The 23,615-nt window shown below is 43.0% G+C and overlaps 1 protein-coding gene across 1 annotated transcript in view; it reads right to left on the bottom strand.

Moving 5' to 3' along the window:
- Positions 1-23,615, bottom strand: part of LOC103798958 (fibrocystin-like) — a gene marked incomplete at its 3' end in the record, with an annotated part of 108,841 nt that overhangs the window by 50,124 nt on the left and 35,102 nt on the right.

Genomic DNA, 23,615 nt, shown 5'->3' with positions numbered 1-23,615 from the left:
TTGGTTCAATTTAGACTGAAGCCTGGGACTGCATTCACATCCACACAGTGAAAAGATCTGGGGAGCTAAATCTGATGTCAGAGGGAGGAACCACTTCATTACTACAGTGATGTAGTATATATAAGTACAGATAAGACTTCACATCTGTAACATAACTGCTACAGAGAGTACAATTTTGCTATGGTGTTACAAAAAGTTTCATTGTCATTAGTTGTAAACGTATATTGATATATTTCAGAGACTTTGGACAAAATTCCAGCTGAAAGGATAGATACCTTCATCCACAGTCTTTCCAGAGAGGCTGTGAATTACTCTTTGCTGACAGTGCTTTGAAATAGGTTATGTATAACATACACAAGTATACAACAGACCCGCTGAAAAACCAGCTAATTAAACTTGGTATTATCTCACAGCAGGGGACAGAGGAGGGGGCAGTTCATGGAAAGGTGTATATATCCCAGATACACTGCTTATCAAGCCAACTGCAGCACAAAATTTCAAATTCCGTAAATTCCTCTCTGGCACAAATGCTACCAATACCACCAGCAAAACACTTCATGATACAGTTGTGAAATGGTGGGATCCATCAGAACATTTGGTTCAGAAGGTTTGTGGAATGCCTTAATGTCACTCTGATGTCACTCTGACCCTCTGAAGTCATTTAGAGCCATCCAGTTAAATCTAATGGGAAAGCAAGGCCATAAGGAATATACTAATCTCTTCTTGCTAGCACTTAACTTAAACGTGGTAATAGAAGTCTTGCAAGAGTTAAGAAGAATAAACTCCTCTTCATAACGAGAGGGTTTTTTTAAGGTGTTTCCCCTTTCTAGCTAGAAACACCCTAATTCTTCATCTAAGCTTCTCCCAATGTAACATCAGTGTTTAAACTCTTCTTGCTAGATTTCTGCTGTCGCATCTTAGAAAATATGTTCAGTTTTATCAACATCCTCTGGCATAAAAGTCTCAGTGCCCATACATGAGAGTGTAATCATAGAATCACAGAACAGTTTAGGTTGGAAGGGACCTTAAAGATCATCTTGTTTCAACCCCCTGCCATGGTCAGGGACACCTTCCACTAGACCAGCTTGCTCCAAGCTCCAACGTGGCCTGGAGCACTTCCAGAGATGGGGCAACAACAGTTTCCCTGGGCAACCTGTGCCAGTGCCTCACCACCCTATCAGCCAAGAATTTCTTCCTAATATCCCATATAACCCTGCCCTCTGTCAGTATGAAGCCATTGCTCCTTGTCCTGCCACTCCAGGCCCTTGTCCAAAAACCCTCTGCAACTGTCTTGAAGCCTCTCTAAGTACTGGAAGAGGCTCTAAGGTCTCTCTGGAGCCTTCTCTTCTCCAGCCTGAACATCCTCAGTTTTTCAGTCTGTCTCCATAGCAGAGGTGCTCTAGCCTTTGGAGCACGTTTGTTGCCTCCTCTGGAATTGCTCCAACAGCTCCACATTCTCCTTATGTTGGGACCTCCAACAGCTGAACACAGGATTCCAGTTGGGGTCTCCTGAGAATAAGGTACAAGAAATGGAAACTAAGGACTGTTAACCATCTTAAGAATGCAACTCAGAAAATATACAAATATGCTGAAACCAAGTGCCCTGTTATCAAGATGACCAACTCATGTGAGACCACAAAGAAAAAACATTGAGACAGTCATATTATCCCTCAAATGACTGTATGATCATGTCCTAAACATCTGCATCATGCAGAGACTCCAGCAATTTTCCCTCTGCCTGCAGCTGAGCAAGATAAGAACATCCCTCTCACTGATATTTCATAGAAGCAAAACTCTTTTTCCATTTTTCCCCCCTGCTTGGCACCCAGTATTTGACCTATGGTGTTTAATTTAAATACTTCTCAGTAAGACTGAGGAGCAGCAGCAGCTGCAAGCACCAGAGTCATGGCTGAGTGCCCATCCCACATGTGCTTGTTGAATGAGCAAGGAGGAACCTGCAGAGCCAAGGAAAGCTGTGTGTCAGCCACTGGCAGTGGGCACTTGCCTCCTGTGCATTTTCCAGCTTTAGGAAAAATGGCAGGGAGATTGAAAGTCAGAATGGGAGAAAGGAGCTGGCATAAAGCAAGCCCTGAATGCTGAAGCTGAAGCTGGAGCTGGCTGGCAGCAGCTGCTGCAGTGAGGTGGCAGCTTAACACTCTGGCTTCAGTGTGTAGCAGAGAGAGTTGGAAAGATGATTTGGAGGAAACAGAGCTTGCAAGACCATAACATCTCTGCAGCCATCTGTCTGTCAGAGCTCACACTTGAGCATGGCCAACTTCAACTAGTTTTAACAGGAGGACAGAGACCACAAAGATGCTGCAATCCTGCCAGGTTCATGGATATCAGTAGGTAAATTGAGGCAAGAGACTCCTCTGGTGTTTCCCCAAGGACACAATATAACATGGACTGAACACTTAAAACGGGCACCAAAACTGTTGCAGGATGTGCCCTCACATCACACATCCATAGGAAACCCACCCCGGCAACATTTCACAGTTTGATACAGCACAGCAGATGGCATTAACTCAATAGGGAACCAAAACTGAAAAATATGGTCAGAAACCCCAGGCAGGTGGGGAATCACCAGCACTAGGAATCCCTAAGGAATCAGTTGTCCTTCCTGGGGCACCAGAGCACAGACCCAGGGAGGGGATCTGACCTGAAAATTCAACAAGCAGAATCCTGAAAGTCCTTTCCAGCTCTGACATTTATTTAGTGTCTGTCAGGCACACACCAAATATTATTTACAAGGAGAAGGTTCTTTACCCAGAGGGTAGTTAGGCACTGGAACAGCTCCCCAGGGAGGTGGTCAGAGCACCAAGCCTGACAGAGTTCAAGCAGTGTTCGTACAACACTCTCATGCATGTGGTGTGATTCTTGAGGTTGTTCTGTGCAGGGCCAGGAGTTGGACTTAATGATCTGTGTTGGTCTCTTCTAACTCAGGGTATTCTATGATTCTATGCATTACTCATATCAAGCTCACACCTGCGTACCAAGCCCATAGCTTGTGTATTACACAGGTTAATTTTGGGGACTATCAACTCCTTTCCAATTAGATCTCAAAATCAATGAATGAATTGTGCAAAGGTAAAATAACATTTTCTTAGCATACAATGAAAGATGCACAATCTCCGTGTAATTCAGCACATTATCCCCTTCCTCCCTGCTGCACCTTCTTTGTCCATTTTCAGTAAAATTTCTTTCCATTTTATGCTTTTAGCTGCTGCTGTTGTCAGCCAGCCTGGGGTTGCCTTTATGTCTGCCTTTGGGGACACCATCTCTCAGTATCTGTTCCTCAACTTGTGTCCGTGACTACCAAGACTCAGAAACAACAGCAGCGACTGCAACAAATGAATAAAAAGCAGTGATATACCTGCATTCCCACACAGCCTGGCAAATAAAAACAGCAGGGATTGTAAGTGACCACTTCTTTGATGTTTGGTAGAAAGTTTTGTTAACGGCAAACATTCTGCCAAGATAACATGTTTATTTAGTGATTTTAACTCCTTCTTCCCCCAAATGCAAAGTTTGTGTTTAAAAGAGTTGAGAAACTTCTGTTTAGATACAGTATAGATCATTTGATCTCATTTTGTGGTAGATTTACAATTTATTAATAATAATAGCAATAATTAGTTATCAGTTAGTTAATAAGAACAATTAGTTAAGTAGGCCTTGTTTAGAGTGCAGTCCCAAAAAAGAGGACTGCAACAACTGTTACAGACACAAAGACAAGAGCCCTCGTTGTCTGATAAGAAAACAAACAAGTTGTAAAACAAAACCAAGAACCAGTGGTGTAGTTAAACACAGACTGCTTCCTGCTCTGCTCAACACTTCCCTTCTTCCCTAGATATTAGAAAGAAATTCTTCCCTGTGCAGGTGGTGAGTTACTGGCACAGATTGCCCAGAGAAGCTGTGGTTGTCCCATCCCTGGAAGTGCTCAAGGTCAGGTTGGATGTGGCTTAGAGCAACCTGGTCTGGTGGAAGGTGTCCCTGCCCATAGCAGGAGGTTGGAACTAGATGATCTTTAAGTTCCCTTCCAACACAAACCAGTCTGGGATTCTATGATTCCAGGCTGTGGGTTCCAGCTGTGGCTTACATGGCCACAGAGAGAAATCTGAAGTCAGGAGGGCTTTCCCAACAACTCCATCCCTGGCAGCCAGTTTTATCCTTTCCCCCAGACACATCTGACAGGACATGAAGCACAGTGTGGCTCCTGCAATCTCTAGCAGGAGGCAGGTTCACCCATTCTGGTGTGCACAGCTTTGAACAAGCAAAGGTTTGGAATGCTGCCGACACAGCAGAGATTGACACCCACGAGAGCAGCCTTTTCCTTGGTGCTGACAGATTGCCATTTAACCAGCAACTACAGAGAGCAAGTGTTCCTGTCCTCAGTCACCACGGAGAGACAAGGTTAACATTTCAAGTGATGGAGTACAGCGTATATTTCCCCACGCCATAGACCCAGGACTCCACGCCACATTTGAAAACACTTTAATTTCAGTGATGGATACAGGGAGCTCACTTTCCAGGCTGTGAACTCTTGACAGCTCCTCAGTTTAATACATCAGGAAAAGATTTACGCCCCCTCACCCAACTCCCATCCACCTGAAGGAAAGAAAAACGTATATTTGGAGGAGACAAAAGAGGAAGGGAGGTATTTTATTACACTAGATGTCTTTTACAAGGGAAGTATTTTCAGCCATCTGCTCTAATTATTCCTCCTGTATTGGCCACCATCTTCATGCAACAATAGAAATAATTATCTCCTTAAGGGCAGAAAAAAAAATATTTACAGAAACAAACAAAAGTTGATTATTTTTAGCTCCTAGGGAAAAAAAGAAACAACAAGCTACTTCTTAATGAAGGAGCAATTAGGAAGGTGGGTAGAACATCTATAATTAAACCAGACAAATTGGTGCAGGCTCCTCCCTCCTACACATACTTGAAAGGGATGCAAATGCATGCTATTTGCTACAGTCAGTGGAACTAACAAGCAAAACACTGCCCAGTGCCTGAAGAAGCTGAAACTGTCTCTTGCCATTATTCCTTGCCTCGCCTGCTTCTTGTGCCTCTAACCCTTTGCCAAGTTAACTGAAAAGTGCTCACCACAACCATAAAGTTCTAGAATATCAATTGGCATGAGTAGGTCTTGCTCTGTATAACCAGCATTCCCGATACAAGCATCACAGGACACTCTTTAATCCTGCTGTTGTAAGAACAGTCTCCTGACTCCACAACTCAGTGTAAATAATGTGATTCTTTCTATGTAAACCAAAACCAAAGAGGACTTCTTGCAATTGCCTTTTCATTTCCAGCAGCATATAAAAATTTTGCTAACAGAGAGAATGAAGGCATTCATGAGAAGGATGGAATAGGGTCATCCCAAAGAGGACAGAAAATACTTTATATTGTCCAAAACCAAGAATAAGCAGCAAGAAATGGTATTCTCTCTACCAACAGCACAGTGCAACACCGTATTTTGTAGGCAAATATGCGGATTTCAACTTTCACATAGAAATTAATAGAATTCAGCTGGCTGTGCTGTGAAATACATGAATGGCCAGGCTGAAGCTGGTCAAGGAACAGGCTGCCCAGGGAATTGGTGGAATCTTCATCCTTGGAAGTGTTCAAAAAATACATAGATGTGGACATGTTTTAGTGACAGACCTGGCAGTGCTGGGTTAATGGTTGGACTTGATGACCTTGGATGCCTTTTCCAACCTTAATGATTCTGTGATTCTATGGTTTTAAGGCTAATAATGAATGCAGAGTTTCCAAAGTTTCTCTAAACAGTCTCAGAACAGAGAGTACTATCTAATGCTCCTTACAAGAGCACAGCAAACAACTATCAGGAAAGAGCTGCAAAGCAGCACACTGTGATCCATTCTCTACTCTGGGCAATTTCCCTCCCATTCCCAGAAGGTCAATTTTCAATGCAGAAAAGCAAACAAGACAGAGATAAAGAGTTCCCAGTTTTTGCAGTGTTTCTCTTTCCAGTGCAGCAATTCCAGAGAAGTTGCCTTCAAATATTTAGGCTGCCTGTACTGATTTTCTTTGGAAATGAGAGTGCCAAAGCAGTTCAATGGATATGACAACATGCTCAGCAACCCATTAAAGGATTTTCATCCACATGCCTATTCACTGCAGTACACCAACTTTGCCATTAATTGTGGTTTTTCTAAGCTGGATGTGAGAAAGTAACAAAAGAACCACCTCTGGAGAAGTTGGCAATGGACAATCTACTTCCATCTTCTTGGCAAAAACACCATATTCACCTTTATTGTTTCTGTTTAATAGAATCACAGAATATCCTGAGTTGGAAGGGTCCTGTAATGATCATGGAGTCCAACTCCTGGCCCTGCACAGGGCACTCCAACAATGCCATCATGTGCCTGAGAACATTGTCCCAACACTCCTTGAGCTCTGTCAGGCTTGGTGCCATGACCACTTTCCTGGGGAGTTTTTCCAGTGCCCAGCCACCCTCTGGGGGAAGAACCATTTCCTAATATCTAACCTAAACCTCCTCCAAAGAAGAACATGGCAAAACAGGGAACATGTTTTCATTTCTCTAATTTTTCCCAGACTTCTCTTAAAGACACAACAGGCTCTTGTGTCCTAGGAGTTCATCAGCTTCAGACCTTTAGAAATTTCTCACTCCGTTCAATTCCATGTGATGATGGTCCTGAAAATACCATGATCTGACTACTGAGATCCTTCTCTGCGTGCCAGTGTTAAAACAGTCCCTGATGCCAGCAGAGCAGTGAATAACAGGGCTGTAGTTTTTAGATTTTGGTACAAACTGCCTTGGCAAAACAGTGATGAATTTTACTAACAATCTAAAAGCATGAATGAAAGATTGCCTCAAATTCATATTATGACAGAGACCACCCATTGGACACTCAACTGAGAAGATACTGGTAACCAAATAAGCAAAGGTAGATAATGGGACTGTCTTGCTCTAGTTTATGAAATAAGTGTTACAAAAGATGGCAGGAATGGTTGTGCTGCAGTTACAAATCACTAAGGTAGTAGCCTAACAAACATTCAAACAAACAAGCAAACAACCCCCCCCCCAAAAAAAAAACCCAAAAGAGGAAAGATATCTAGAGAGCTACACAGTGGGAAATAATTTATGCCATAAGACAATATTATCCCAAAGAAGACTGGAAATAACTGTAGTTATGAATAAACCAAGGATGGAAATGAGCAGAATGGTTCTGACTGTCCATGCATTGGGAGTCTGTAACTAGTTTCCATAGGGAGTAGGAGACCAAACTCAGTTTTCCATTACAAACTAGCACACTTGGTGTGATTGCCTGGAATAGAACAAGCCTGAAACATAACCCAAGAAACTTTCCAAGGCCACAAGATGATACTTTTATAACTATCTGCATCATCCACTGCTGTGTAACTTCTCTATCTTTTGCTCCAGCTTTAAAATGTAGGTGCTTTTATCTTACCTAAGAGGTGCACATAGCAGATTCTTCCCTAATGACTCCTATAAACATTGATACAACCAGAATCAGGGCTAAGCACATGGCTGGACCTGTGGTGTGCTATCCAATATCTTCATTTTTAATTGATACTGCCTGTACACTGAGTTAAAAACAAAGGATTATTTTTCCTTTTTTTCCTTATTTCTTATTTATTTTTATTTTAGTTGTCCTGCAGGAATCTTTCCGACTTCTGCTGAGTTACACAGGCACAAGAAGGGAAGAATCTGGCTGGGCATGTTCTCTATGGGACTGATGAATGACCCTAGTCTCTCTCCAACTATTACAGGATAAATCTGTTTACACACAAAATATTGACCTGGGCTGGTGAGGTGGGACTAGAACCAGGAAACTGGCACGTCCCAGAGGTAAAAATGCATTTGCAGCCAACAGCATTAGTAACTCAAGACCATAAACAAGCCACAGTGTCATTAATTACTCAGACAGGGGCAGCCACAGAAGCAGTGAGAAGACCCAAAAGCCAACTGTAAATAGTTCATCTAGCTGATTAGTTCAGAAAAAAAATGAGTGGGCAGTTTCAGAGGTCAGAGCCTATGGCACAAGTCAGTCTCAGGCCAATTTGCAACTGGACAATGGCATGAGAAACAGCTTAATTCCTGTAAAACTAAATAAATTAAAAATCCCAGATACAAACCCAACAAAATCACTCAAAAAACAACTGCAAGAAAAGAAAAAAAAGGCTTTTCCAGCAGGGGAGTAATCACTGCAATTTCCAAGCACAGAAGGTAAGGCTCTTTGCACCAGAGGTATTTAATTAAGGACATGGGGGATTAGTTAGATCTAATGGTGCTTTCATAGGGAGGGCACTGAAAAGACATCACAGTTGTCAGGGGTTGCACATCCCAGACATAGCATGAGTCAACTTCTTATGCACAGGCAACAAAGCTCACCCAAATTCAAGGTAAAATACCGAGAAACAGGGAGATATGAGCACTATTCATTCACTCCATAATTAAGAAAACTATGACACCTCTGGGAAAGTCCTTGTCTATATTTACCACACTCATATGTGTACCAAACTGTTCTCTTGCATCTCTCAGGGTCTCCTTAGCTTTATGGAGGGAGGCTGATCTTAAACACAGAAATTTCAACTTCAAATATTAAGGGAAGCACTCTGGAAGCTGAACAAGCACATTAAGAGCCCTATTTCACACAGTGCCATTTTTCTGCCTGGTAACTCAATGTTACTGCAAAAGAATCTTCCCCATGTTCATTTATGGCCTGATATTTAGAGACAGATTATTTCAGTGAAATATCACTATCCTAGTGCAGAGTTTTAAGCCCAACTTGAGCAGGGAGGTTGGACCAGGTGACCCACTGTGGTCTCTTCCACCCTGACCCATTCTGTGATCTGTAATCTGTGAAAATTCCATGTGTGTAAACACATTGGGGAATTCAGTGTGACCTTCCAGTTTAGATACAGCACGACTGTTTTTCCCTTTCCAGAGCACAGGTAAAGGGCACACAGAATTTACACATCTCTCTAAACCAGGGATTTCTCAAAGGATGGAAGCTTCTGAGCCAAATTAAAAACAGTAATTTAATGGTAATAGGAAAATTTTAACATCAAGCTGTTTACACAAGCAGGATAACCAAACCTGGTGACTGTATCAGCCTTTGCAGTGTACACTGTGCAAATGTTGGCTCACAATTGAATGATCTTGAATTGCACTAATATGAGAGCAAATATTGCAATTACAAAGATTAGCTTAATAATTTTCCAACCACCTGCAGGAAAAGAAATCAAATGACGTGATTATGTGTCAGCAAGAAGGATTTCTGAATGAGTGCTACAGCAAATGGAGTGGAAGGAATGAGGCTGGTCCACTCCAATAGTGTCAGTGGAGAGATGATGATGAGTTTTTTTGGATAAGGCAGGAGGATAAACCCCTTGTAAGACTGCCAAATCAGATGCAACAGTCAGAGCACTGGTGTGGCATCCAGCCCCTGAGTTTCACACAGCTCCTATGGGGATGTAGGGAATACAAGTGTACTGATATACAAAACCATCTCCACTGAAAACTTAGTGAAACTGTTCTTTTCCCACTTATAGATCCTCTCTCTTACATATATGGGATGACACTTACCCAGCCATAGCTTCTTCCATCCATAGACTCCCAGAACATGATGGAAGGAGGGAGCTACTGGGAAAACTATAGGTTTCAATCCCTGTTTTGTTGAAGGGAAAATGGATGTGCTTGCTGATACCTTGTGTGGCAAGAGGCCCTTGCTTTATTATCCCACAAGGAAATCTCATTGCTAATCTCATGGTTTGGCTTCTGCTTAATCACTACAGCAGCTTCATCAAAACATTTTGCCTGATCATTCTCACCTGTTTAAAATGTATCTTTAAAGTAAATTCCACCTTTGGGAGGGAGGAGCCAAATGGGCACAATTTCTTTTCACTATGCAGCTTTTCTGCCTCCCATAGAATGACAGAATGGCTTGGGCTGGAAGGGACTATTAAAAGTCATCCTGTCCAAACTCTCTGCAATGAACAGAGACATCTTCAACTAGATCAGGTTGATCAGAGTCCCATTCAACCTGATCTTGAATGTTTCCAGGGATGGGACATCCACCACTCTCTGGATGCAAGCATCTATCCAGCGTAGGATCTGACACAGACCAGAAGTGGTCAGTTATTTGTCTCCAAAATCTGCATCCTTACTGCAATGCAGTGCCCTGATAGAGATAGCAGAGTTAGTAAATCCTTTGCTTAATCTGTCAGAGGGGATGTCCTAAAGGAGGTTAGAGATAAGAGGCCAGAGATGGTCCTAGAGATTTTTTCCAATGTTAATTTTTCTAGCTGCCTTGAACAGCACCAAAAGCAGCCAAGATAACTTCACTAAAACAGTAGTGTGTGTTCTTACAGCACGGTGATGCAACCAGCTGGTCAGGATCTGTCCCCCACGGCTGGATCTGCATCACAGGAATAACAGCAGGTGTAATGCAGTTGTAAAGGGCTTGACCAGCAGCAGAGGCACAGTCATTTATCTAAGGTGCATCATAGATAGGGAATGTTTTAGGTTCAAAGGGTCCTTAGAGATCACCTAGTTCTAATCCCCTTGCCGTGGTCAGGGACACCTTCCACTAGACCAGATTGCTCCAAGCCCCATCCAACCCAGCCTTGGACACTTCCAGGGATAGGCCAGCTGCAGCTCCTCTGAGCAACCTGTGCCAGTGCCTCACCACCCTCACAGGGAAGAATTTCTTCCCGATATCTGATCTAAACTTGGCCTCCTGCAGCTTAAGGCCATTCCTCCTTGTCCTGTCATTCCAGGTCCTTGTCCAAAGTCCCACTCCAGCCTTCTTGTATCCTATAGGCACTGGAAGGATCATTTCCCCTTACTTACATTGTGCTACAAGGATGCAGGATTTGGGACTCCCAGATGCCACTGAGATTGTCCTGCTCCTGCAGAAGTGTGTGGCAGTGACCAGCAGTGATGGTGTCACACTTCTGCAATGGAGACAACCCTGTGCCTGCCCAGCAGGTAGAAAGTTTTTCCCTGCATAGCTGTTATTTCAGTAATGCAAGCTTTTAAAACAGCTCAGCCCAACCTGCGAGCTTTCAGAGTTTGCTTTCAAACTCAATGTCCTGTTTAGTTTTAGCACATCAACAACAAGCTGCCTTAGCCTATCTGTGTGCATTATCTGCTGCCGTAATGTATCATGTACTGAACTACAGCATCATTACAGGTAAGTGCTCAGGTTTAAATGCAAACATAATTGCATAATGTGGTACAGCCAGGAAGAATAATGCAGGAAATAGAGCCAGCTCCATCTGATAGTGCAATCTGACTGGAACGTCGGCCCTTCGGATCAAGCACACAGCCCAGATGGGGCAACCAAGAATAAAAGTGCTTTGCTGTATCTTTATTGTCATCATCAAAAACACTTATCTGTCACAAAGGTAAAAAGGTGAAGATGAGACTTGCACAGCAAAGGTCACATAAGCAATAGGGTAACACTGGGTTATGGGAGCCAGGAAGATGTCATGCCTCAGCAAAGGCTACCTTTGTGCTGTCACTCTGAGCTGAATTTGCTGGTTCCTAATGGGAATCTAAGGATTAAGCTGCATTTAGAAGACTAGGAACACCCATGATATTTCCCTCAGCAGGGGTGTCTATTTAATTGTGATAAATCCAAATAAAGCCTCAGACCCAACTGTGCAAGGAGCTTTGCAAACAGGGGAGAACATTCCTGATGCAAGATGCCTTCCAAATGAGAATATGTCTACAGCAGATATGTACACTTTAATACATTTATTTTATATAGCTAAAATTAGACTGATTCTCAATGGAACAATGCTTCCATCTATTTAATTTTCTCATTTTTCCAGTGGTTTGAGCTCACAGTGGCACACGATAGACCATCTCAGCAGGGGTGCAGACAGCATCACAACATAAGCCAGAAGGAAGCTGAAGTTAATTTAGCACTCTTTGAACCACTTGCCCTGAATGAGAATTGTCTCTGCTGAAGAGAGCATCACACATGTTATGGGACAGTGACCACCGTTGTAATTTCTAGAGATTTTAGCCCAACTTCATTCAAATCAGACAACAAGCTAAGAGGCTAGTGTGAGAGAGAACCTCTTGACCAGCCCTGCTGCCCTCTGAACTGAGAAGCCTTTGAGTTGGAAGCACAGACTGCTGCTGTTTGAGCTGCAAAGCCATTCTTCTGTCTTGCAGGGCTGTAACATCTCATCTTTTTTTGGGAATGCAGAACCCCTGCAATAATGTACACTCCATGGCTTTCACAACTGCCCTCCCACACATACATTTGTCTGTCTGGTAATCAGCTTTCAGGATATCAAATCCAGCATCCCTTTACCCAAGGACTCCTGCTAGCACATCCCTACCCCACTATCTGAACACATTCAAGTGCTTAAGGATGGGTGCCCAGAAGCATATTCCAAATGTAGATTTAATTTTGGAAGACATGGGCACCATACTACTTTCCACACCCAAATGAAGATTTACATGCAAGAGATGGAAGCACTTCAGCCCACACCCAGAAAAGCCCTATCCACTGCTAATTATCACCATATGGAGAACCCTACCCAAAATTGTCTGTGGTACCTGTCTTCAAGTCCCTCACATATCTGGCAATCCAGAAACTACTTCTTCCAGATCTGAAAATGAACACTGGCTTGGGGTCATGCTGGTGACCAGCATCTACAGTCCTTTCTGCATGGGAAATCTCCATTTCTGCAGCATTGCCTGCACTATCACAGCTTTGAGGCTATGTTTGCACCTTCAGTGGCTCCAGCCCCTGACTCAGACCAATATAACTCCCCAAAACTCACTGCAGAGCAACACTGACTGCCAACTTCTTCTGAACCAATTCATTTCAGAGAATCATAGAATGGTTTATGTTGGAAGACCATCTAGTTCCAACCCCTTGCCATGGGGAGGAACACCTTACACTAGACCAGGTTGCTCCAAGCCCCATCTAACCTGGTTTTGAACACTTCCAGAGATGGGTTATCCACAGCTTCTCTGAGCAACATGTCTGTGCCTCAGCACCCCCACAGGGAAGAATTTCTTCATAATATCTGATCTAAGCCTGCCATAGAACCATGGACCATTGAATGGTCCATGCTGCCTTGCTGTGCCTGCCTCCATGGGTTCACTGGTGAGACCAGGGAAAAGCTTTCTTTAACACTGAAAGCAAAACCCTCATCTTCCACTCACCAAACACAGGTTAAGGCAGGAGGAAAAGAGACAAATAAATGTGAATTAGAGAATGAAAGGGCAAGAGTGTGTGTGAAAGAGGGAGAACTGTAATCCCTAAGTGGGTGAAGCTAAACCTAACCCTTGAACAGAGTCGCAGACCCAAAGAAGATGTGTGAAAGCAGGAAAAGAAATCAATAAGCAAACCAGCAATCTGTTTCCTCAATTTTATTTGAGGAAGTTCAAATTTACCCAGCTCCTCACAAACTGTCTTTGGCTAAAATCACCCCTAACAAGCTCTGACATTTGAAATTCAACTGAATGTGAGCTAACAGCTCCCAGCCCTCCACCACCCATGGAGTTAACTGGGAATATTTGGTTAAAGCCATACATGGGCTAAATTGACGCTTTATTGAGAAGACGCAGCTTTCACGGGAAAGTGTTTATAGCATCCACTTCACCTGATGCTTCCCTGCCCTGGCAGTCTGCTTTTCTTCATGGTGACCACAGAGCCCTCAGTCCCTTTCACTCCTTCCCATCGCTGGTGTAATTATTTGCTGGTTTTTACGAGGTAGCCTTATGATCCCTTAATGAAGTCCTTTGCTCTGTAGCTATTCATGGGGACAGATTAGACACGAGGGGCTTCCACTTACCGAGCTGCCAATCAGGGGAAGGTACCCAGCATTTAGCAAGCAGTTGTTAAGTCAGTCTATCACCGGCTATTACAGGCTCATCATGAAAACAGCTTGCTTTTACTGGCAAGCACATAAAATTAACCCTTTCCTTAGAGACAGAAGGAAGCCTTGAGTAGATTAATTGTGGCACAGTGCTTGAACACGCTCAATTTTCCTTCTGCTACAGCAATGATTGCTTTTAATTTATTAATAAATACTCTTTGAAATGAATTTTTTCCCTCTTATCGTACACCTATTTCACATCTTTAGTTTATGCTAAACCTTGTGATAGCACCAACAGTAATAAAACCAGAAAAAAATCAAATTATATAAACCAGCACAACAAATACTATTCATCCTTATTCTGCACCTTATTCTAAATTCTGTGCACAGAAGAAATCATGATACAAGAGAATTATCTTTCCATCACTACCAGCAGGTTCCTACAAGACCAAACTTTTCAAGTTTTTGTTATCCTCAGGAATGTTTTTCCAAGCAGCAACACATAACTGTGCCCTCCTCCCACACAGTTTATCTAAGGCTTTTTCTGACTTCTTGTGGATTGGATGGGACACCTAATCCTGCCCTCATGGCTAGAGGACAGGTTGTGTACCAAAATCAGAACCTTAATGCTGCATCCCTGTAGAAGGGATGTAAGCCAGCACCCACCTGACACCAAGTGCCATTAACAGAGGCATCACACTGGGTTCAGGTACAACCTACAGCCTCATGGAAACATTGTAGAGACAGAAAGAGAAGGAGATCCGGTTAGTCTGCAACCCATGGCTCATCATAACCAGACAACTTGGCCCATATCCTGCCAGTGCCTATCCAAATTAAATGTCCCTGAGAGCTCAGGGGTTCTGTATGCAAACAGCAAGTTTTTCTCCTGCATAAATGTCTGTGAATAAACCACTGGCAATTAGGAGTGACTTGCAGAACATGGAGCTACCACACCACCTGACACAGAGCAATACGTGTAGACTCAGCATTTTGGAAGATGAAGTGGCATGCAGGCAGCATCTCCATCTGTGATCCAACCACCTCAAATGACCCTCAAGTGGTCCCACTCTTGCTGTGATTACGCTACTAAAATCTCCCAACTTTCAATAGAGGGTGACCACATTCTTAATCCTTGATGGGTGCTGAGCCAGGCCCCAGAAATATTTGAGAAGGGTTTGTAGGTCAGCCAATGCCTCTGCTACACAGAAAATCCACCATGGAGCAGTAAGTCCAGAGTGTTGCTTTGTTTGGGATTAGGGAGAGGACACAAGTCAGATGGTGAAGCAGAGCCCTATGTCAGTGACACAAGTGTCTGAAAGACCATATCTTTATCCTTGTCACACAACAGAAAGGACAAGACCAACAAATATGTTAAGCCATGCCCCAACGCAGAACACGTCTGGGCTATGTGTGTCTCCAACTTGCTCAGCCTTTTCCAATTGAATTCAGGATGGGCATAACGCTTCCATCTGACTTCACCCAGAGCCCAAGGCCAGGCACCTCAGCATGGTCCCAGGCCCTTCCCCCAAAATGAGACAAGGACAGGTTGGATGGGCCTTGGAGCAACCTGTTCCTAGTGGAAGGTGTCCCTGACCATCGCAGGGGGTTGGAACAAGGTGATCTTCAAAGTTCATTCCAATCCAAACCATGCTATGATTCTTTGAAACTGAGTCCCAGAAACAGAGAACCAGAGCCCTGGTTCCAAGCACAGACAATTCTTCACTCTCCAAATCTGCCTAAATCCTGACGGAGTCAATAGAGTCTTTGTCATAATTAAACAGGAAAGTGGCAGCAAAACTGTATGCAAGAGCCTGGAAGTAAACAGAGAGAGAATATGCCCACAGTTCCTTGGGAAGGATTCCAGCATCCTTCTGGCCTTAATTCAAGCCTTCCCTTTGTGCAGAAAGGGAAAGATTTGCTTTCTGCTCCTTGGAGGAGCATGTCCAAAGTGACGCTTTTCACTCTGAATCTGTGTTTCTCTTCAGGGCTAGGAGCAGGATTAAACAGAGGCAGGAGAAGGAAAACAGTTCTTGTTAAATTGTGCCAAGCTCATCTCTGATATCACACAGGTATGTAATGTGAGTGGAAGGCTTTGAGGTGCTGTGGGTTGCAGGAGACTGGCATCCCATCCTGAGGGCAATGGCATCCCATCCCAGGAATAACAACATTCCTTTCAGGGCATAACAGCATCCCGTTCTGGAGGTAGCTTCCAATGCACCTCTAACTGCAGCAGTATGAGTGGTGGGGAGAAGGGAGCACTCTGGAAAGTCATGTACCATTTAGGATGCAAATTCCTCAGACACACTAGAAAGATGGTGGAATTGGAAGGAAAAAACAAAGGCTATTTAGAATGCGGGAAAATAAGAAAGTTACAGTTCAGTCTTTCATTTTTGATTTGACAGCAGGAGAGGAAAGAGTTAAACCTCAAATCAGGAAGCAAAAAGTTAAAGGGAAAAAAAGCAACACCACAAGCACATCTCCTAAATTTCCCATTGCAGCCCAAGGCTGATCCCACTAAAAGGAAAAGAAAAAAAAAAAAAAAAAGAAAGAAAAGAAAAACAGAGAAAGGAAAAGAAGCAATTTTGCTTATCCTTTCCTCACACACCTACTTTTTTCTATTATTTATTTATTTACCTCCCCCTTGCAGAGCAAGGCCCTTATTTTCTCATTTAGTCCAACAGAGATTGTCCTCCTGGAATGACCTTTTTTTCTTTCTCTCTCTCTCTCCTCCTCTCCTTCTTTCCTCCCCCCTCCTCCTTGCTGCCTCCAGGCCATTGCCCTCGTGCCAGTAACTAGATAACACACTCTATCAGAGATTTTTTAAAAAATCATTGCAAAGGCACTGGGGCTGATAGTGGCATCAATCGTAGCCTGACACAGGCTCAGGTCAACCATTTATCTCTTCACATTGCCTGTGGTTACTGGGGAGGCCATCTTGGTTCTCTACATCTTAACAACCTTGCAGATGGTACCTCTCTGCTCTGATAGCATCTGCACCCCAAGACTGGCTTTCTTGGTTTATTTTGATTAGTTTTTTATGGACTTCTCCACTGCCTTTCTGTGAGGCTTGGTGGGTTTCATTGCATTTCCCACCTCCTTCTGAAAATAACACTGTGACCAAGACAGCAGGTTCAGGAAAAGGGGAACTTGGGGATGCAATGATACCTTTCTGGGCTGTTAGAAGTGCATATTTGTGAAAAATACACACACTAGTAGCATTACTTTTACCTAGTCCTACTCCTGATGTCCCATTCTGTGTGACATGGTTATTTTTTGTTATTTGCATTGCCAAAGCACTCAGGAATCCTGCTCACAGCCAAAGGCACCATAAAGTCAGGATCTATCAGGATGCTCCCTAATTAGTCAAACAAAACTATTCCTGAGCCTCAGCAAGATGTGATCCCTATGGCCAGATAAAGGGTTCCAGTGTTGTGCACTCTCTAAAGGGATGCACAGGAATGAAATATCATATTGTATTGTAATTCTCCCTCAAGTGGAGAAGAGGGAATTTGTTGTATTAACCCCCTCCAAACAAACTCCAGATCAAGCTGTAAGCTTTCATGTACCAAGGTAAGAAGAGTGAAAAGGAAAGGTCATGCTTGAAGAACCCTTTAGCATCCAGTTCTACAACACAGGGCAGGTGGCACTTCTCCCCTTCCACCAAGGGGGAGGAAGCACAAACCTGACTTCTATTAGCATGTGGTGCCAGGACTCATTCATGGGCTCCTGCTTAGACCAGGATGAGTCCATCCTCACAGGCAGAAAGTTTCATCCATGTCCCATTCCTGGAAGTGTCAAGGACAGGTTGGATGGGGCTTGGAGCAATCTGCTCTAGTGGAATGTGTCCCTGCCCATGGCAGGGGGATTGAAACCGGATGATCTTTAAGCTCCTTCCAATGCAAACCATTCTGTGATTCTATGATCCATACCCTGCTTAACCACTCTCAGATGGTAGTGGTTTTCCTCATGGGCATTACAGCAAAGGGGCACACTGGAGAAGACAGAGACAGGATTATTTGCCCTGTCACTGTTTGGTGCTCCAGGGAAAAAGGGATGCTATAGGAGATGGAGGGCAGTTGGAGATAGATGGCCGAAGGGCACCAAAGGGAGACAATATAGAAATTAGAGTATGTCAGGGCTCTGAAGGCAATGAAATTGAAAGCCCCATCTTCACCCTTAGACACTGGTACTCTACTGAAATTGGCTGGTTGGTTTGTTTTAACAGAAGATACTTGTAACTCCATCTGACCATAACCTGGAAGCTCGCTCATGACTGAAAGCAGTGGCAAGCCCTTCACACTCAAAACACCCATGAAACATCCACACAACATGAGGACAGCACTAAAACAAGAATGAAAGGGCATCATGCATCTACCACTAGAGTACAAAGGGCCTGCTAGACCTGCAAGGCAAAGTCACCTGCCATCAGTTGTAACCCTCACAGATGGACTACATGCTCAAGAGCTGTCTGTGCCCATGGCAGGGGTTTTGGAACAAGATGGTCTTGAAGATCCCTTCCAACCCAAACCATTGTATGATTTGGCATCAGTCCTGTTGTGAATAATAAAGTAACAGTCCTTTGTGCCCAGAGTGCTCTGTGCTTTCAAAGAGCCTTTCATGCTCCCCTGAAAGCTGCCAAGGTTTTGTCATCTTTATAGAGTACCAAATATCTCCAGTGGACAGAGCTATCTCATCTCCTTTGTTACCTCCAAATATGCAGCATCCAGAGAGATTTTAAGTGTGGGGGAAAGGGCAAAAAAAAAGAAGTAAAGGAGTGATTCTAAGATCTGCAGAGGAATCCAAGGGATTTGGAGAGCTAGTCCTGGTTACATTAAATGGAATTTAAACAGCAAGGATCTCTGAGGTGACTGTACATTTCTCAGACACAGCGTTTGTGGGGGTTTATCCTTTGTCTTTTTTTTTTATAAGAAGTGAACAAAGTAGTTATCCTGGTATCAATCACCAAGCTAAGAATTCACAGATCCTCAATACTCTAAGCTACTCCTTAAATCTCAAGAACTTCCCTTAACGCCCTGTTTAAAAACAAACTCAAGGCAGCACAGCATAGCCAGGCAGAGCCATAATCCAGGATGGCATTTTTATCTAGCAAGTTATTTTTTATTAGCCTTTTATTCCTTAATAGGCAGCCCTCGAGGGTTGGGTTGTGGAGAATTCACTAGGATACCAGTTCAGCTTCCCTACAACCGACTTAATATACGTGGCATCTGCCCTCCACTGAACATTATATCACCCATCTGGGCCAGAGGAGGAGGGGGAGCTGGAGCAGGGAAACAGTGCTCCAACAGCATGCTTGCATGATGATTAGGTCTGGTCCAGTGATCTGGAATAATAATCTGAAGGCTCACTAAGCATAATGGGTTCAGAGCCATCCGAGCCTGGTCAAACCTTCCCATGAGCATCCTTTACACATGTTATCGGTGTGTTTTGCATGTCTCATCAGTGTCAGGGTAGCTGACATCTCATTATGCAGCCAAGGTGGAAGTGGACAGGTATTGAGAATTAGAACTTTTCTTTTCCCTTTTATTATTTAATTCATATCCTCCCATTATCCAGTGTATCATGAAGCTGTGAACTAATTAAGTCCTGTGGGATATAGAATCAGTGCTGGAATTTTTTTACCCCATTTCTTTTCACTAGGCTAAATTGCATTATATACCAATATAAAAATAATTGTGCAACTCTTCTTGGATAATAACAGAGCAAGTTACAAACACTAACGATGCTGAATGCAACAGTGGGGCACAGGCCTGCTGCTTACTTCATGTGACCTAATTAAGTCATACAGGGCAAAATACTTCAAACACAAATTGAAGGCAAGAGCTGAAATCAGTTTCTAAAGAAAATCATAAAAGCTATTCTCTGGGGGATGGTGGGACACACACCAGACCTCAGGAAAACTCCAAGTTGAACTCAAATTTTATGAAGCCTGCCATGAAACTCACAGATCTCCAGCCAGAAACTTGAAACTCCTGGAATTTTTGGGAATCCTCTAGATTCAGAGCTGATTCCAGCTCAGACTATAATCATGCAAGTAACAGCTCGGAGACCAGATTTGAATGGAAGAAACTGAAGTGATGGATATTGCATCACCTACCAGAAATTACAGCTGTTTTTCTAAGGATTCTGTCCAAATGTTTTCAAAGGGATTCAACCTAGACAGCAAATTCAAGTGCCTGACTGAAGGCATCAACATGAAGAGAACATCCAGCATTTTCAAAATATAACCTACTAATTTTTTATTGTAGCTACAAGCCCAATTTCCAAGCAAAGTTATGAGGTGGAAGATGTCTCTTCCCTGCAGAATTAGGCAGATCTCATGAAGATCATCCAAAAATTAAGGTAACTAGAGTTAAGCTCTTAATTTTCATTAAAATAGACTTTTATTGGGGAAAAGGGGAATAAAGGAATTGAGGAAAAATGCACCTTTGAAGAGTTTGCATCTAGGTACAAGAAGTCTCTAGTACTTGAAGCTTCTGTCTATCTAAAACAATAAAATTCAAAGTACAAACATCTTTAATGGTGAATATGGTTGTGGTGTTGTGTTGACAGTTGAACTTGATGATCTTACAGGTCTTTTCCAGTCTTAACAATTCTGTTATATCATTAACTCACTGAGAATGAACACTTGGGGTGTTTGCTAATCTCTTCAGATAATTTTGGTGTTCTTGGAATACATATGCACTTTCAATTCACAAAGAGAATGGAGGAACACCATCGGAATATATATAATATACTCTGGATATGAACAGGAAAATGGAGGAATGGCTCTGGGAGCATGCTGTTTTTCAAAACCCAACATACATGGCTATGGTCTGATTCCTGAATGAGGAATTTAATACAATCATTTATTACAGCCATTTAAGACAATCTTTAGGAAAGCTGACACACAGATCCAGAGCGATTTCAGTGATTTCACTGTCTGGATACTGGTCTGCAGAGTCAGGTAAGAGAAAAATGGACTATTTCAGTGCAGGACTCCTGCCAATCGCAGAAGACAGATCGAGCTAATAGAAATGCCTCTGTCACTCACAGTACACCAGGACCCTTATGGATTTCTTTTCAATGTTGCCAGATCGTGTTTGTGAGCTGCTGGTAACAGGGCTTCAGAAAGCATCCTAGAAACACAGACCTGGGAGAGATCACCATCTCACTGGGATTTGGTTCCCTGATACTGAGGTTATCAGTTCACCCAGCCTGTCTCATATACTCACCATGCTCCTTCCCAGCGTCTTTGGAGCTTTTGCCCAGTATTCTCCCACCAGGAGACTGCTACAAAACCTTGTCACACTCACACTCTACATCCACCTCTTTTCCAACTTATCAAATCCCGTTCACATTAGTCTTTTCCTTAGCATTTTAAGATTTATGAGCAGGTTGTGTCAAATGTCTTATAAAACTGGTGAAAAAAATTACTTTACCCTAAAGCTTGTAATACAGAATCAAAGAATATTCTGGAAGGGACCCACAAGGATCATCAAGTCCAACTCCTTGCCCTGCATGAAACAACCCCAAGAATCCCATCATGTGCCTAAGAATGTTGTCCAAGTGCTGCTTGAATTCTGACAGGCTTGGGACTGTGATCAGTCATATCCCTTAGACTCAAGTTCCCAGAACCAACATTTTACATTTTATTTTCTGCTCTGAACCAAGGCTGTTTTCTCTCTCCTTGTCAACACCCATTCATTCCACACTCTTGACAATATAAGCCTCTGTCAGACTTTCTACATTACCTCTCTTAACTTCCAGTGCCATCCTGGAGATAACCCTGCTCCATCATCATCTAACCATCCCTGCCCCAACTCTCCCACAAAGCCCAGCTGGGCTGAGTTCCCAGCTTGCCTGGGCATCATTCACTTGGCGGAAAAGGAAGCAGAAAACAAACCACTGATCACTGCAGCTGTGCTGAGAACAGCCACAGATCATTTGTGGGTTTTATGAAGTGCTTGAAGATCCTTGTATGAGTGTGCAATAGAAGTGCCAGATGTTATTATAAAGAGATGCAGCCCCATTACTTGTACACAGAGTTGTGCTGCCTGCTAATAGCACCATTATCCTAAGGCACGTGGTGCTATTAATGCATTTCGCTGCTTAGTGCTGAACCTGGGGACCATTATTTCCACTGGAAAGGTAAGGCCAGTTCACATGACATGATTTAAACCTGTACAGTGAAGCATGCATACGCTGCACCAGGTCGTAAATCTTAACGGGATGCTGTCAGCTGGAAAGGGACCAAAATTGAAACCATTTATCTGAACTCCCCACCCATCCACCTCTGCTCACCCTAGCCAGTTTTGGGAAGAGGGATAAAATGATTCCGAATGCCCACTGGGTTCATTAAGCAGCAGCAAATCCCAGATCTAAAGTGTTGCTATTTTCATCCTGCTCTGAATGAATTTGTTAATTCAGGATGCTTAGGACTTCCTTCACTTTCCTCACTCTGAAAAACTGTAGCAGGGACCAACCTGAGTGCTTCTTCCTATTCTTGCTCCCACCTGAGTCAAAAGACAACCTGTCACCATGTCATTACTGAGACTACAGGACCCATGACACAGCTGAGCTGCTCAGATCACAGCCAGCAGCAGGTATGCTGCAGCCCAGGCACTGGGTCTGTAGACATGCTCTTATCCCACTTGGGAAGGAAAACATGAATATAAACAGTAGTTACCATTTAATCTGGTACTTGTCTGGGCACTTTCCTTTGCTGACCTCCTGCAGTTGCCACCTAGCAATTTTTGAGGTTGGTTTTCTCCTTAGCTGGGCATGTTTTAGGTAGCTTAACTAACAAGGTGGATAAGCAAATGAACAGATAGGTAACAGGCTACATGTGACATTCCCTAACAGACCAAGGACAGGCTTAACAGAATGAAGGAAAGCAATAGTATTTTAGGACATTCACCTGCAGTAGTAACATTCATGTAAGGTAGATCTGGAGGGAAATTATTCAAGGACTCCTAGATATAGAATACATCAGATATAGAATAATCAGATATATAATCTGATGCTAGAAATGCACCAAAATTACTCTGGCAGGACACTGCAGTTACTTTAGGGATGGTGGAGTAAATTCCTTAAATAAAGGAAATTACTGGGGTAGCTTTAACATTGATGCTGAGCAAATGAGTTTCAGTTTCTTAAGCTACAGCTGTACTAAAAAGACTGTGTAATAAGTTGATTTAATAGATAAAAAAACAGCATTTGTTTTTTATCATAAATCAGGTGTGTAACTCTTCCCACTCACACTGCCCTGTATGCAGCAGGTCTCCATCACTTCTCAGGAGCTGCTCATTTATAAAAGGATGATGACAAAGGGATATTTGGTGTCACCAAGTATCCAACCCTTCCGAATTTCTTCTCACAGGTGGCACAACCCAGTATTCAGCTCAACACCTCCAAAAATTCTGCAACAGTGTGAAAACTCTAAAATGACATTTTAGATTTATGTTGAACATTTTTAGGTATAAAACCTTAAAATTATGTCAGTTCAGAGTACAATTTTTTTGTCATGAACTCTCTTTTTTTTTCTATACCCACAGATAGCACTGGGAAGTCGGTCTCATTTTCCTTCAGCTACTGAAAAGAAGCAAAACCCAAATATAACTAGAGCTGCACAAATGCTGAATGCAAAGTCTCTGCCAGAGAGCTGAAACTCTGTACCTCATGGCTAAGATTTCTGCTCAACAGAAAATAACACTTTTAGAACAGAATTGAATTTATATTAAAAAAGGAGAGTG

Source organism: Acanthisitta chloris, unplaced genomic scaffold (assembly GCF_000695815.1).
Source record: "Acanthisitta chloris isolate BGI_N310 unplaced genomic scaffold, ASM69581v1 scaffold6003, whole genome shotgun sequence".
Classification (NCBI taxonomy): domain Eukaryota; kingdom Metazoa; phylum Chordata; class Aves; order Passeriformes; family Acanthisittidae; genus Acanthisitta; species Acanthisitta chloris.
This window is presented reverse-complemented; position numbering and strand designations above follow the sequence as displayed.